Below are 15,557 nucleotides of genomic sequence, written 5' to 3'. Positions count from 1 at the left end.
TTCAGCATGTTTCATTGCTTGGGTGTGATAATGCTCGCTCTCTCTTGTTCTCTCTCTTTCTTTTTCTTTCTCTCTCACTCTGTTGATATCGTCTATGTGCTAGTTTTTAGAAACTGGGCACAAATCAATGGCCTGATCTCCACACCAATCCCCCCTTCATACAGAATAAGGCTCTGTGCTTTCAGAGGGATGTTAGAAATGGCATTAAAAAGAACAATAATGATACTGCTTTCATCTGAGTGTTGCATTCATGCTGCCAGTGATAGGTAACTTGTCCTTGACTTGTCATTCATGCTGTCAGTGATAGGTAACCTGTCCTTGACTTGTCATTCATGCTGTCAGTGATAGGTAACCTGTCCTTGACTTGTCATTCATGCTGCCAGTGATAGGTAACCTGTCCTTGACTTGTCATTCATGCTGCCAGTGATAGGTAACCTGTCCTTGACTTGTCATTCACGCTGCCAGTGATAGGTAACCTGTCCTTGACTTGTCATTCATGCTGCCAGTGATAGGTAACCTGTCCTTGACTTGTCATTCATGCTGTCGGTGGTAGGTAACCTGTCCTTGACTTGTCATTCATGCTGTCAGTGATAGGTAACCTGTCCTTGACTTGTCATTCATGCTGCCGGTGATAGGTAACCTGTCCTTGACTTGTCATTCATGCTGTCAGTGATAGGTAACCTGTCCTTGACTTGTCATTCATGCTACCAGTGATAGGTGACCTGTCCTTGACTTGTCATTCATGCTACCAGTGATAGGTAACCTGTCCTTGACTTGTCATTCATGCTACCAGTGATGGGTAACCTGTCCTTGACTTGTCATTCATGCTGCCAGTGATAGGTAACCTGTCCTTGACTTGTCATTCATGCTGCCAGTGATAGGTAACCTGTCCTTGACTTGTCATTCATGCTGCCAGTGATAGGTAACCTGTCCTTGACTTGTCATTCATGCTGTCAGTGATAGGTAACCTGTCCTTGACTTGTCATTCATGCTGCCAGTATTAGGTAACCTGTCCTTGACTTGTCATTCATGCTGCCAGTGATAAGTAACCTGTCCTTGACTTGTCATTCATGCTGCCAGTGATAAGTAACCTGTCCTTGACTTGTCATTCATGCTGCCAGTGATAGGTAACCTGTCCTTGACTTGTCATTCATGCTATCAGTGATAGGTAACCTGTCCTTGACTTGTCATTCATGCTGTCAGTGATAGGTAACCTGTCCTTGACTTGTCATTCATGCTGTCAGTGATAGGTAACCTGTCCTTGACTTGTCATTCATGCTGTCAGTTATAGGTAACCTGTCCTTGACTCATCATTCTCAGGAGCAATAAACTAACACGTGGTTGTTGTCATTCAAATGTATTGAGGGACTGATGGGTTTTGTAGGACTGATGGGTATTGAGGGACTGATGGGTTTTGTAGGACTGATGGGTATTGAGGGACTGATGGATATTGAGGGACTGATGGGTATTGAGGGACTGATGGGTATTGAGGGACTGATGGATATTGAGGGACTGATGGGTATTGAGGGACTGATGGGTATTGAGGGACTGGTGGGTATTGAGGGACTGATGGGTATTGAGGGACTGATGGTATTGAGGGACTGATGGGTATTGAGGGACTGATGGTATTGAGGGACTGATGGGTATTGAGGGACTGATGGGTGTTGAGGGACTGATGGGTATTGCGGGACTGATGGGTATTGAGGGACTGATGGGTATTGAGGGACTTATGGGTATTGAGGGACTGATGGATATTGAAGGACTGATGGGTATTGCGGGACTGATGGGTATTGAGGGACTGATGGATATTGAAGGACTGATTGGTATTGAGGGACTGATGGGTATTGCGGGACTGATGGTATTGAGGGACTGATGGGTATTGAGGGACTGATGGATATTGAAGGACTGATGGGTATTGAGGGACTGATGGATATTGAAGGACTGATTGGTATTGAGGGACTGATGGGTATTGAGGGACTGATGGGTGTTGAGGGACTGATGGGTATTGAGGGACTGATGGGTATTGAGGGACTGATGTGTATTGAGGGACTGATGGGTATTGAGGGACTGATGGGTATTGAGGGACTGATGGGTATTGAGGGACTGATGGGTGTTGAGGGACTGATGGTATTGAGGGACTGATGGGTATTGAGGGACTGATGGGTGTTGAGGGACTGATGGGTATTGAGGGACTGATGGGTATTGAGGGACTGATGTGTATTGAGGGACTGATGGGTATTGAGGGACTGATGGGTATTGAGGGACTGATGGGTGTTGAGGGACTGATGGGTATTGAGGGACTGATGGGTGTTGAGGGACTGATGGGTATTGAGGGACTGATGGGTGTTGAGGGACTGATGGGTATTGAGGGACTGATGGGTGTTGAGGGACTGATGGGTATTGCGGGACTGATGGGTATTGAGGGACTGATGGGTATTGAGGGACTTATGGGTATTGAGGGACTGATGGATATTGAAGGACTGATTGGTATTGAGGGACTTATGGGTATTGAGGGACTTATGGGTATTGAAGGACTGATTGGTATTGACCATTAGAAGACATAAGACTGAGACAGATGAGAATGTTTGTATTCTTTTTTCATCTAGCTGATCTACTGCATTACAATACACAATACAATCTCTTTACTTTATGTACATATCATTCCATGGGTCAGGAATCCTTTCCCTTTCATCTCATATACAACAATGGCCAAGGCCTAACTGTCATTTTTCATCACTAGAATAAACAGCAAAAACAAATATTGTAATGAAACATTGTATCAATTTATGTACAGAAATAACGTAATAAATTAACCTCTAGATTTACCGACCTTCGTGACATTATGCTTTAAAACGTTGAAATCTTATAAAACTTGAGACAGGAATACAAGTCAAACATTGGAAGTGGATTTGTCCTTCTCTGAGCATTCAGGCTGGTTTAAATCAAGTAGAAAAATCTCTCCTTCAGTTCCACTTTGCTGTGATTGTGTTTCTGTGAAAGACATTGGTATTGCACGGAACACTGTTATCACAATTCTTTGATTATTTGTTCTGTGTTGTGTATTGTCAGTCTTTTATGACAGTGACACGTCCATGATGTTGCTGCTGCAAGTCCCTGGAATCTCTTCAATGGTGCTCGAATCGATCTTCTCTTCTCTCCATGTTGTCTTCAATACATCACTGTGGTTTTCAGGAAGAGTCTTCCATCTGAGAAACAACAGGTGAAAATCAAATATGATGAGCAAAGATAGTAAACTAAGATGATGAGCAAAGATAGTAAACTAAGATGATGAGCAAAGATAGTAAACTAAGATGATGAGCAAAGATAGTAAACTAAGATGATGAGCAAAGATAGTAAACTAAGATGATAAGCAAAGATAGTAAACTAAGATGATAAGCAAAGATAGTAAACTAAGATGATAAGCAAAGATAGTATACTATAAGATGATAAGCAAAGATAGTATACTATAAGATGATAAGCAAAGATAGTAAACTAAGATGACCAAAGATAGTAAACTAAGATGACCAAAGATAGCAAACTAAAATACACAAGAGTATTGTTCTGTATATATAAATCCAACAAGTATGTTTTGTTTTCTAGGGCCTCTTGTCTGTTAAAAACGCTCTTTGGAAAGATTTATTACTGCATGTAAGTTATGCAAATGATGTCTATGCAAATACATCAGGAGGACAATTAAGACAGCCATTAATTACGGGGCCTTGCTCTTTTTTTTGCTTCACTGACATTAAATTAAATTTCCCTTTTAAACGGTTTAGATGTTTGATCTGCTAACAAAGAGGGAGCAAGTCCCTGTCGGGGAACTCTGCAGCAGAGAGAGAGGAGGGGTAGATGGGGACTGGAGCAGAGAGAGAGAGAGAGGGAGAGGGGGTAGATGGGGACTGGAGCAGAGAGAGAGGGGGAGAGGGGGTAGATGGGGACTGGAGCAGAGAGAGAGAGAGAGAGAGGGGGGGTAGATGGGGACTGGAGCAGAGAGAGAGAGAGAGGGAGAGGGGGTAGATGGGGACTGGAGCAGAGAGAGAGAGAGAGGGAGAGGGGGTAGATGGGGTCTGGAGCAGAGAGAGAGAGAGAGGGAGAGGGGGTAGATGGGGTCTGGAGCAGAGAGAGAGAGAGAGGGAGAGGGGGTAGATGGGGTCTGGAGCAGAGAGAGAGAGAGAGAGAGAGAGAGGGAGAGGGGGTAGGGTCTGGAGCAGAGAGAGAGAGAGAGGGAGAGGGGGTAGATGGGGACTGGAGCAGAGAGAGAGAGAGAGGGAGAGGGGGTAGATGGGGACTGGAGCAGAGAGGGAGAGGGGGTAGATGGGGTCTGGAGCAGAGAGAGAGAGAGAGGGAGAGGGGGTAGATGGGGACTGGAGCAGGAGAGAGAGAGGGAGAGGGGGTAGATGGGGACTGGAGCAGAGAGAGAGAGAGAGGGAGAGGGGGTAGATGGGGACTGGAGCAGAGAGAGAGAGAGAGGGAGAGGGGGTAGATGGGGACTGGAGCAGAGAGAGAGAGAGAGGGAGAGGGGGTAGATGGGGTCTGGAGCAGAGAGAGAGAGAGAGGGAGAGGGGGTAGATGGGGACTGGAGCAGGAGAGAGAGGGGGGGGTAGATGGGGACTGGAGCAGAGAGAGAGGGAGAGAGAGAGAGAGAGGGGGTAGATGGGGACTGGAGCAGAGAGAGAGAGAGAGGGGGTAGATGGGGTCTGGAGCAGAGAGAGAGAGAGAGGGAGAGGGGGTAGATGGGGTCTGGAGCAGAGAGAGAGAGAGAGAGAGAGGGAGAGGGGGTAGATGGGGACTGGAGCAGGAGAGAGAGAGTGGGGGTAGATGGGGACTGGAGCAGAGAGAGAGGGAGAGAGAGAGAGAGAGGGGGTAGATGGGGACTGGAGCAGAGAGAGAGAGAGAGGGGGTAGATGGGGACTGGAGCAGGAGAGAGAGAGAGGGGGTAGATGGAGACTGGAGCAAAGAGAGAGAAGGGGTAGATGGGGACTGGAGCAGAGAGAGAGGGAGAGAGAGAGAGAGAGGGGGTAGATGGGGACTGGAGCAGAGAGAGAGAGAGGGGGTAGATGGGGACTGGAGCAGAGAGAGAGAGAGAGGGGGTAGATGGGGACTGGAGCAGAGAGAGAGAGAGAGGGGGTAGATGGGGACTGGAGCAGAGAGAGAGAGAGAGAGAGAGAGGGTAGATGGGGACTGGAGCAGAGAGAGAGAGAGAGAGAGAGAGAGGGGGTAGATGGGGACTGGATCAGAGAGAGAGGGAGAGAGGGGGTAGATGGGGACTGGAGCAGAGAGAGAGAGAGAGAGAGAGGGGGTAGATGGGGACTGGAGCAGGAGAGAGAGAGAGGGGGTAGATGGAGACTGGAGCAGAGAGAGAGGGAGAGAGAGAGGGTAGATGGGGACTGGAGCAGAGAGAGAGAGAGAGGGGGTAGATGGGGACTGGAGCAGAGAGAGAGAGAGGGGGTAGATGGAGACTGGAGCAGAGAGAGAGAGGGGGTATATGGAGACTGGAGCAGAGAGAGAGGGGGTAGATGGGGTCTGTGGGGGGACTGCAGCAGAGAGAGAGAGGGGGTAGATGGGGACTGGAGTAGAGAGAGAGAGAGAGGGGGTAGATGGAGACTGGAGCAGAGAGAGAGAGAGAGAGAGAGAGAGAGAGAGGGGGTAGATGGGGTCTGTGGGGGGACTGCAGCAGGAGAGAGAGAGAGAGAGAGAGAGAGAGAGGGGGTAGATGGAGACTGGAGCAGAGAGAGAGAGAGAGAGAGAGAGAGAGGGGGTAGATGGGGTCTGTGGGGGGACTGCAGCAGAGAGAGAGAGGGGGTAGATGGGGACTGGAGTAGAGAGAGAGAGAGAGAGAGAGAGAGAGGGTGTAGATGGGGTCTGTGGGGGGACTGCAGCAGAGAGAGAGAGGGGGTAGATGGGGACTGGAGTAGAGAGAGAGGGAGTAGATGGAGACTGGAGCAGAGAGAGAGAGAGGGGGTAGATGGGGTCTGTGGGGGGACTGCAGCAGAGAGAGAGAGGGGGTAGATGGGGACTGGAGTAGAGAGAGTGAGAGAGAGAGAGAGAGGGTGTAGATGGGGTCTGTGGGGGGACTGCAGCAGAGAGAGAGAGGGGGTAGATGGGGACTGGAGTAGAGAGAGAGGGAGTAGATGGAGACTGGAGCAGAGAGAGAGAGAGGGGGTAGATGGGGTCTGTGGGGGGACTGCAGCAGAGAGAGAGGGGGGTAGATGGGGACTGGAGTAGAGAGAGAGGGGGTAGATGGAGACTGGAGCAGAGAGAGGGGGGGTAGATTGGGGTCTGTGAGGGGGACTGGAGCAGGAGAGAGGGGGTAGATGGGGTCTGTCGGGGAACTCTGCAGCAGGAGAGAGAGAGAGAGAGAGAGAGAGAGAGAGAGAGGGGGTAGATGGGGACTGGAGCAGAGAGAGAGAGAGGGGGTAGATGGGGTCTGTGGGGGGACTGCAGCAGAGAGAGAGAGGGGGTAGATGGGGACTGGAGTAGAGAGAGAGAGAGAGAGGGGGTAGATGGAGACTGGAGCAGAGAGAGAGAGAGAGAGAGAGAGAGAGGGGGTAGATGGAGACTGGAGTAGAGAGAGAGAGAGAGAGTGGGTAGATGAAGACTGGAGCAGAGAGAGAGGGGGTAGATGGGGTCAGTGAGGGGGACTGGAGCAGGAGAGAGGGGGTAGATGGGGTCTGTTGGGGAACTCTGCAGCAGGAGAGAGAGGGGGGTAGATGGGGTCTGTGGGGGGACTCTGCAGCAGGAGAGAGAGGGGGTAGATGGGGTCTGTGGGGGGACTCTGCAGCAGGAGAGAGAGGGGGTAGATGGGGTCTGTGGGGGACTCTGCAGCAGGAGAGAGAGGGGGTAGATGGGGTATGTGGGGGGACTCTTTAGCAGGAGAGAGAGGGGGTAGATGGGGTCTGTGGGGGACTCTGCAACAGAAAGAGAGAGAGGGGGTAGATGGGGGTCTGTGGGGGACTTCAGCAGGAGAGAGAGAGGGGGTACATGGGGTCTGTGGGGGACTTCAGCAGGAGAGAGAGAGGGGGTAGATGGGGTATGTGGGGGGACTTCAGCAGGAGAGAGAGAGGGGGTACATGGGGTCTGTGGGGGACCCTGCAGCAGAGAGAGAGAGGGGGTAGATGGGGTATGTGGGGGGACTGGAGCAGGAGAGAGAGAGGGGGTAGATGGGGTATGTGGGGGGACTTCAGCAGGAGAGAGAGAGGGGGTAGATGGGGTCTGTGGGGGACTCTGCAGCAGGAGAGAGAGGGGGTAGATGGGGTCTGTGGGGGGACTGGAGCATGAGAGAGAGGGGGTAGATGGGGTCTGTGGGGGACTCTGCAGCAGGAGAGAGAGGGGGTAGATGGGGTCTGTGGGGGGACTTCAGCAGGAGAGAGAGGGGGTAGATGGGGTCTGTGGGGGACTCTGCAGCAGGAGAGAGAGGGGGTAGATGGGGTCTGTGGGGGACTCTGCAGCAGGAGAGAGAGGGGGTAGATGGGGTCTGTGGGGGACTCTGCAGCAGGAGAGAGAGGGGGTAGATGGGGTCTGTGGGGGGACTGGAGCATGAGAGAGAGGGGGTAGATGGGGTCTGTGGTGAACTCTGCAGCAGGAGAGAGAGAGGGGGTAGATGGGGTATGTGGGGGGACTGGAGCAGGAGAGAGAGAGGGGGTAGATGGGGTCTGTGGGGGACTCTGCAGCAGAGAGAGGGGGGGTAGATGGGGTCTGTGGGGAACTCTGCCTCTAGATCGCTGCCACACAGACCAACGGCGTTAGTTTAACTCAACGTAAACAACCGGACATTTAGGCAACTAGGATGGATGAGCCATTCAGAAGCTGCCGTACCTTGTATCGCTGCCTCTGCGTCAGTCCTGCCGTTACCTTGGTTACCGTTGTCTACCTCCTGGGTCAGTGAGTCTGATTGGAGGGTAATGATGACGGAGAGGCAGGAGTTTAGTCATTAATTATCACACCTAATTACTAGTAAATGAGAAGTAAAAGGCCAATACATTCATTTCCACAAAGGAACATAAATGACAACGGAAAACTGCACCATGAAGTCAAAATGAAGAATAAAGAGTCAAATTTAAATTAAATTAAATGTAAAAACTTTTATTTTTTATTTTACCTTTATTTAACCAGGCAAGTCAGTTAAGAACAAATTCTTATTTTCAATGAGGGCCTAGGAACAGTGGGTTAACTGCCTGTTCAGGGGCAGAACGACAGATTTGTACCTTGTCAGCTCGGCGGTTTGAACTTGCAACCTTCCGGTTACTAGTCCAACGCTCTAACCACTAGGCTCCCCTGCCGCCTCTACACTCTAACCACTAGGCTCCCCTGCCGCCTCTACACTCTAACCACTAGGCTACCCTGCCGCCTCTACACTCTAACCACTAGGCTACCCTGCCGCCTCTACACTCTAACCACTAGGCTCCCCTGCCGCCTCTACACTCTAACCACTAGGTTACCCTGCCGCCTCTACACTCTAACCACTAGGCTCCCCTGCCGCCTCTACACTCTAACCACTAGGCTCCCCTGCCGCCTCTACACTCTAACCACTAGGCTACCCTGCCGCCTCTACACTCTAACCACTAGGCTACCCAGCCGCCTCTACACTCTAACCACTAGGCTCCCCTGCCGCCTCTACACTCTAACCACTAGGCTCCCCTGCCGCCTCTACACTCTAACCACTAGGCTACCCTGCCGCCTCTACACTCTAACCACTAGGCTACCCTGCCGCCTCTACACTCTAACCACTAGGCTCCCCTGCCGCCTCTACACTCTAACCACTAGGTTACCCTGCCGCCTCTACACTCTAACCACTAGGCTCCCCTGCCGCCTCTACACTCTAACCACTAGGCTCCCCTGCCGCCTCTACACTCTAACCACTAGGCTACCCTGCCGCCTCTACACTCTAACCACTAGGCTACCCAGCCGCCTCTACACTCTAACCACTAGGCTCCCCTGCCGCCTCTACACTCTAACCACTAGGCTACCCTGCCGCTTCTACACTCTAACCACTAGGCTCCCCTGCCGCCTCTACACTCTAACCACTAGGCTACCCTGCCGCCTCTACACTCTAACCACTAGGCTCCCCTGCCGCCTCTACACTCTAACCACTAGGCTACCCTGCCGCCTCTACACTCTAACCACTAGGCTACCCAGCCGCCTCTACACTCTAACCACTAGGCTCCCCTGCCGCCTCTACACTCTAACCACTAGGCTACCCTGCCGCCTCTACACTCTAACCACTAGGCTCCCCTGCCGCCTCTACACTCTAACCACTAGGCTACCCTGCCGCCTCTACACTCTAACCACTAGGCTCCCCTGCCGCCTCTACACTCTAACCACTAGGCTACCCTGCCGCCTCTACACTCTAACCACTAGGCTCCCCTGCCGCCTCTACACTCTAACCACTAGGCTACCCTGCCGCCTCTACACTCTAACCCACTAGGCTACCCTGCCGCCTCTACACTCTAACCACTAGGTTACCCTGCCACCTCTACACTCTAACCACTAGGCTCCCCTGCCGCCTCTACACTCTAACCACTAGGCTCCCCTGCCGCCTCTACATTCTAACCACTAGGCTCCCCTGCCGCCTCTACACTCTAACCATTAGGCTCCCCTGCCGCCTCTACACTCTAACCACTAGGCTCCCCTGTAATGTAGCCTGGAGACTTACCACAGAGGGCTCTGTCTGACGCTACAGTCTGCTGCAGAGTCTGCTCAGCATGGTCTCTCAGTTTACACTCAAACTGCAGAGCCTCCTGAAGTTTCCTCTTACTCTTCTTCTCTTTCTTCAGACGCTTCTGGATCAGCACTGAAATACACACAACCGTTGAGAATTGTGAGGAATTGCAGTGCTTGTTATCAGGGCTCACTAGAAACAGAGATGAGTAGTATGGTGTGTCGGTGGGTTGTGGGTAATGTAGTGTAGTATAGTGTGCAGTGTGTTGTGGGTAATGTAGTGGTAACCGACCTCTGTTTTCTGCTCCATAGTGAGCTGTCTCTCCAGTGTCTCTCTTAGCTCCCTCTCTCTGAACAGTTCACTGTGGGTAATGTAGTGTAGTGTGCAGTGTGTTGTGGGTAATGTTGTGGTAACCGACCTCTGTTTTTCTGCTCCATGGTGAGCTGTCTCTCCAGTGTCTCTCTTAGCTCCCTCTCTCTGAACAGTTCCATCTTCAGCTCTGACTTCTCCGTCTGCACCTGCTTGTCCTGAGCGCGCGTGTTGTCTATGGCAACCTTCAGCAAGCCCTGCTTGGAGGGCACAGAGTAAGACACACATCAAGAGGCTGTTACACTAAATCCATACATCACTGTAGTGTGTAGTCTCTACATCTCTAATCTAAATCTATACATCACTGTAGTGTGTAGTCTGATGTAGTGTGTAGTCTCCACATCTCTAATCTAAATCCATACATCACTGTAGTGTGTAGTCTCTACATCTCTAATCTAAATCTATACATCACTGTAGTGTGTAGTCTCTACATCTCTAATCTAAATCTATACATCACTGTAGTGTGTAGTCTGATGTAGTGTGTAGTCTCTACATCTCTAATCTAAATCCATACATCACTGTAGTGTGTAGTCTCTACATCTCTAATCTATACATCACTGTAGTGTGTAGTCTCTACATCTCTAATCTATACATCACTGTAGTGTGTAGTCTGATGTAGTGTGTAGGCTATACATCTCTAATCTAAATCCATACATCACTGTAGTGTGTGGTCTGATGTAGTGTGTAGTCTGTAGTCTCTAAATTTGTTATCTCCAGTCAAAATGTTTACTTTAATTTTTAAAAATTCAAAACAAATATGCTGGAGGTAGAGTTGAGGTTTAAATAATGATTGGTGATCCTCAAGAGACACAGATAGAGAGATGAGATGAGGTGGAGCCCAGAGACACAGATAGAGAGATGAGGTGGAGCCCAGAGACACAGACAGAGAGATGAGATGAGGAGGATCCCAGAGACACAGATAGAGAGATGAGATGAGGAGGAGCCCAGAGACACAGATAGAGAGATGAGATGAGGTGGAGCCCAGAGACACAGACAGAGAGATGAGATGAGGAGGAGCCCAGAGACACAGATAGAGAGATGAGATGAGGTGGAGCCCAGAGACACAGACAGAGAGATGAGATGAGGAGGAGCCCAGAGACACAGATAGAGAGATGAGATGAGGAGGAGCCCAGAGACACAGACAGAGAGATGAGATGAGGAGGAGCCCAGAGACACAGACAGAGAGATGAGATGAGGAGGAGCCCAGAGACACAGACAGAGAGATGAGATGAGGAGGAGCCCAGAGACACAGACAGAGAGATGAGATGAGGAGGAGCCCAGAGACACAGACAGAGAGATGAGATGAGGAGGAGCCCAGAGACACAGATAGAGAGATGAGATGAGGAGGAGCCCAGAGACACAGATAGAGAGATGAGATGAGGTGGAGCCCAGAGACACAGACAGAGAGATGAGGTGAGGTGGAGCCCAGAGACACAGATAGAGAGATGAGATGAGGTGGAGCCCAGAGACACAGACAGAGAGATGAGGTGAGGTGGAGCCCAGAGACACAGACAGAGAGATGAGATGAGGAGGAGCCCAGAGACACAGACAGAGAGATGAGATGAGGAGGAGCCCAGAGACACAGATAGAGAGATGAGATGAGGTGGAGCCCAGAGACACAGACAGAGAGATGAGGTGAGGAGGAGCCCAGAGACACAGATAGAGAGATGAGATGAGGTGGAGCCCAGAGACACAGACAGAGAGATGAGGTGAGGTGGAGCCCAGAGACACAGACAGAGAGATGAGATGAGGAGGAGCCCAGAGACACAGACAGAGAGATGAGATGAGGAGGAGCCCAGAGACACAGATAGAGAGATGAGATGAGGAGGAGCCCAGAGACACAGATAGAGAGATGAGATGAGGTGGAGCCCAGAGACACAGACAGAGAGATGAGGTGAGGTGGAGCCCAGAGACACAGATAGAGAGATGAGATGAGGTGGAGCCCAGAGACACAGACAGAGAGATGAGGTGAGGTGGAGCCCAGAGACACAGACAGAGAGATGAGATGAGGAGGAGCCCAGAGACACAGACAGAGAGATGAGATGAGGAGGAGCCCAGAGACACAGATAGAGAGATGAGATGAGGTGGAGCCCAGAGACACAGACAGAGAGATGAGGTGAGGAGGAGCCCAGAGACACAGATAGAGAGATGAGATGAGGTGGAGCCCAGAGACACAGACAGAGAGATGAGGTGAGGTGGAGTCCAGAGACACAGACAGAGAGATGAGGTGAGGTGGAGCCCAGAGACACAGACAGAGAGATGAGATGAGGAGGAGCCCAGAAACACAGATAGAGAGATGAGATGAGGAGGAGCCCAGAGACACAGACAGAGAGATGAGATGAGGTGGAGCCCAGAGACACAGACAGAGAGATGAGATGAGGTGGAGCCCAGAGACACAGACAGAGAGATGAGATGAGGTGGAGCCCAGAGACACAGATAGAGAGATGAGATGAGGTGGAGCCCAGAGACACAGACAGAGAGATGAGGTGAGGTGGAGCCCAGAGACACAGACAGAGAGATGAGATGAGGAGGAGCCAGAGACACAGACAGAGAGATGAGATGAGGAGGAGCCCAGAGACACAGATAGAGAGATGAGATGAGGTGGAGCCCAGAGACACAGACAGAGAGATGAGGTGAGGAGGAGCCCAGAGACACAGATAGAGAGATGAGATGAGGTGGAGCCCAGAGACACAGACAGAGAGATGAGGTGAGGTGGAGTCCAGAGACACAGACAGAGAGATGAGGTGAGGTGGAGCCCAGAGACACAGACAGAGAGATGAGATGAGGAGGAGCCCAGAAACACAGATAGAGAGATGAGATGAGGAGGAGCCCAGAGACACAGACAGAGAGATGAGATGAGGTGGAGCCCAGAGACACAGACAGAGAGATGAGATGAGGAGGAGCCCAGAGACACAGACAGAGAGATGAGATGAGGTGGAGCCCAGAGACACAGACAGAGAGATGAGGTGAGGAGGAGCCCAGAGACACAGACAGAGAGATGAGATGAGGAGGAGCCCAGAGACACAGACAGAGAGATGAGATGAGGAGGAGCCCAGAGACACAGATAGAGAGATGAGATGAGGTGGAGCCCAGAGACACAGACAGAGAGATGAGGTGAGGAGGAGCCCAGAGACACAGATAGAGAGATGAGATGAGGTGGAGCCCAGAGACACAGACAGAGAGATGAGGTGAGGTGGAGTCCAGAGACACAGACAGAGAGATGAGGTGAGGTGGAGCCCAGAGACACAGACAGAGAGATGAGATGAGGAGGAGCCCAGAAACACAGATAGAGAGATGAGATGAGGAGGAGCCCAGAGACACAGACAGAGAGATGAGATGAGGTGGAGCCCAGAGACACAGACAGAGAGATGAGATGAGGAGGAGCCCAGAGACACAGACAGAGAGATGAGATGAGGTGGAGCCCAGAGACACAGACAGAGAGATGAGGTGAGGAGGAGCCCAGAGACACAGACAGAGAGATGAGATGAGGAGGAGCCCAGAGACACAGACAGAGAGATGAGATGAGGAGGAGTTACTCATCCAGATGTGTGATAACAAACTGTGAGTAGAGAAAGAAGATACAGCCTCCAATATCAAAACATGGTTCAGTAAAACATGGTTCAGTAAAACATGGTTCAGTAAAACATGGTTCAGTAAAACATGGTTCAGCAAAACATGGTTCAGTAAAACATGGTTCATCAAAACATGGTTCAGTAAAACATGGTTCAGTAAAACATGGTTCAGCAAAACATGGTTCAGTAAAACATGGTTCAGTAAAACATGGTTCAGCAAAACATGGTTCAGCAAAACATGGTTCAGTAAAACATGGTTCATCAAAACATGGTTCAGTAAAACATGGTTCAGTAAAACATGGTTCAGCAAAACATGGTTCAGTAAAACATGGTTCAGCAAAACATGGTTCAGTAAAACATGCTTCAGCAAAACATGGTTCAGTAAAACATGGTTCAGCAAAACATGGTTCAGCAAAACATGGTTCAGCAAAACATGGTTCAGCAAAACATGGTTCAGTAAAACATGGTTCAGTAAAACATGGTTCATCAGAACCTGGTTCATCAAAACATGGTCACCGTTACACCTTCTGGGACGATTCAGTAGAGAACAGAGAGTAGAGCCCCACCTGGATGTTAGTGAGCAGAGTCTCTATTGACGACAGCCCTCAGGGAAGATAAAGGGCCCGGGGAACCCTGGAGGAAGCTTCTGCCCCGAGAACGACAGCCTCTCATAGCCATCTCCGATGGTTCTCTGACTGCTCTCTGAATGACTCTCTGATTGGTTCTCTGACTGTCTGGGTGCTCAGGGAACCACAGTCATCTTGCGGAGAGACAAAAGAAGATAGCAGAGAAGTCATCAGAATGCATTTACCGTTGTGTTGGGCTCTTCTGGGGAAAGACAAAGAGAGAGCGTGATGGTGATATTAATTATTCAGAACATGCAAAGTAGAGGAAGATTGTGATTGGCTGTGTCCACGACTAAACTACAACTGACAAACACAAGAAACACACCCACTCTGAACACCAACCTTTTCAGTGTGGCACCACTGAAGACACACAGATGGACACACACACTGTCCCTGAGTATACTGTAATACTGTGTTCACAGATGTCTGTTCTCCTGCACTACTGATAACTATGTCATGGCCAAGTTTAAATCACACTCTTTGTCTTGCTCCTCTCACTCTTCACAGACAGACGCCTGCTATCTCTGCCAGTTGGCATAAAGGCAACAGCTGCTCTGTTTCTTTAATTAGTTTCCGTGTCTCTACAGATCAGATTGTGTTGTTTAACCTCCTCTACAGATCAGATTGAGTTGTGTTGTTTAACCTCCTCTACAGATCAGATTGAGTTGTGTTGTTTCACCTCCTCTACAGATCAGATTGAGTTGTGTTGTTTAACCTCCTCTACAGATCAGATTGAGTTGTGTTGTTTAACCTCCTCTACAGATCAGATTGAGTTGTGTTGTTTAACCTCCTCTACAGATCAGATTGAGTTGTGTTGTTTAACCTCCTCTACAGATCAGATTGAGTTGTGTTGTTTAACCTCCTCTACAGATCAGATTGAGTTGTGTTGTTTCACCTCCTCTACAGATCAGATTGAGTTGTGTTGTTTAACCTCCTCTACAGATCAGATTGAGTTGTGTTGTTTAACCTCTACAGATCAGATTGAGTTGTGTTGTTTAACCTCTACAGATCAGATTGAGTTGTGTTGTTTAACCTCTACAGATCAGATTGAGTTGTGTTGTTTAACCTCCACAGATCAGATTGAGTTCTGTTGTTTAACCTCCTCTACAGATCAGATTGAGTTGTGTTGTTTAACCTCCTCTACAGATTAGATTGAGTTGTGTTGTTTTAACCTCCTCTACAGATCAGATTGAGTTTGTGTTGTTTCACCTCCTCTACAGATCAGATTGAGTTGTTGTTGTTTCACCTCCCTCTACAGATCAGATTGAGTTGTGTTGTTTCACCTCCTCTACAGATCAGATTGAGTTGTGTTGTTTTTACCTCTACAGATCA

At 49.9% G+C, this 15,557-nt stretch overlaps 1 pseudogene; it reads right to left on the bottom strand.

Annotated features, from left to right (window-relative positions):
- Positions 1-2,572: 2,572 nt before the first annotated feature.
- Positions 2,573-15,557, bottom strand: part of LOC116373410 (dachshund homolog 1-like) — an 81,332-nt pseudogene continuing 68,347 nt past the window's right edge.

The sequence above is a fragment of the Oncorhynchus kisutch genome, unplaced genomic scaffold (genome assembly GCF_002021735.2).
Source record: "Oncorhynchus kisutch isolate 150728-3 unplaced genomic scaffold, Okis_V2 scaffold4040, whole genome shotgun sequence".
In the NCBI taxonomy this organism is placed as follows: Eukaryota; Metazoa; Chordata; class Actinopteri; order Salmoniformes; family Salmonidae; genus Oncorhynchus; species Oncorhynchus kisutch.
Note: the sequence above shows the minus strand (reverse complement) of the source record. Positions and strands in the feature narration are given on the sequence as shown.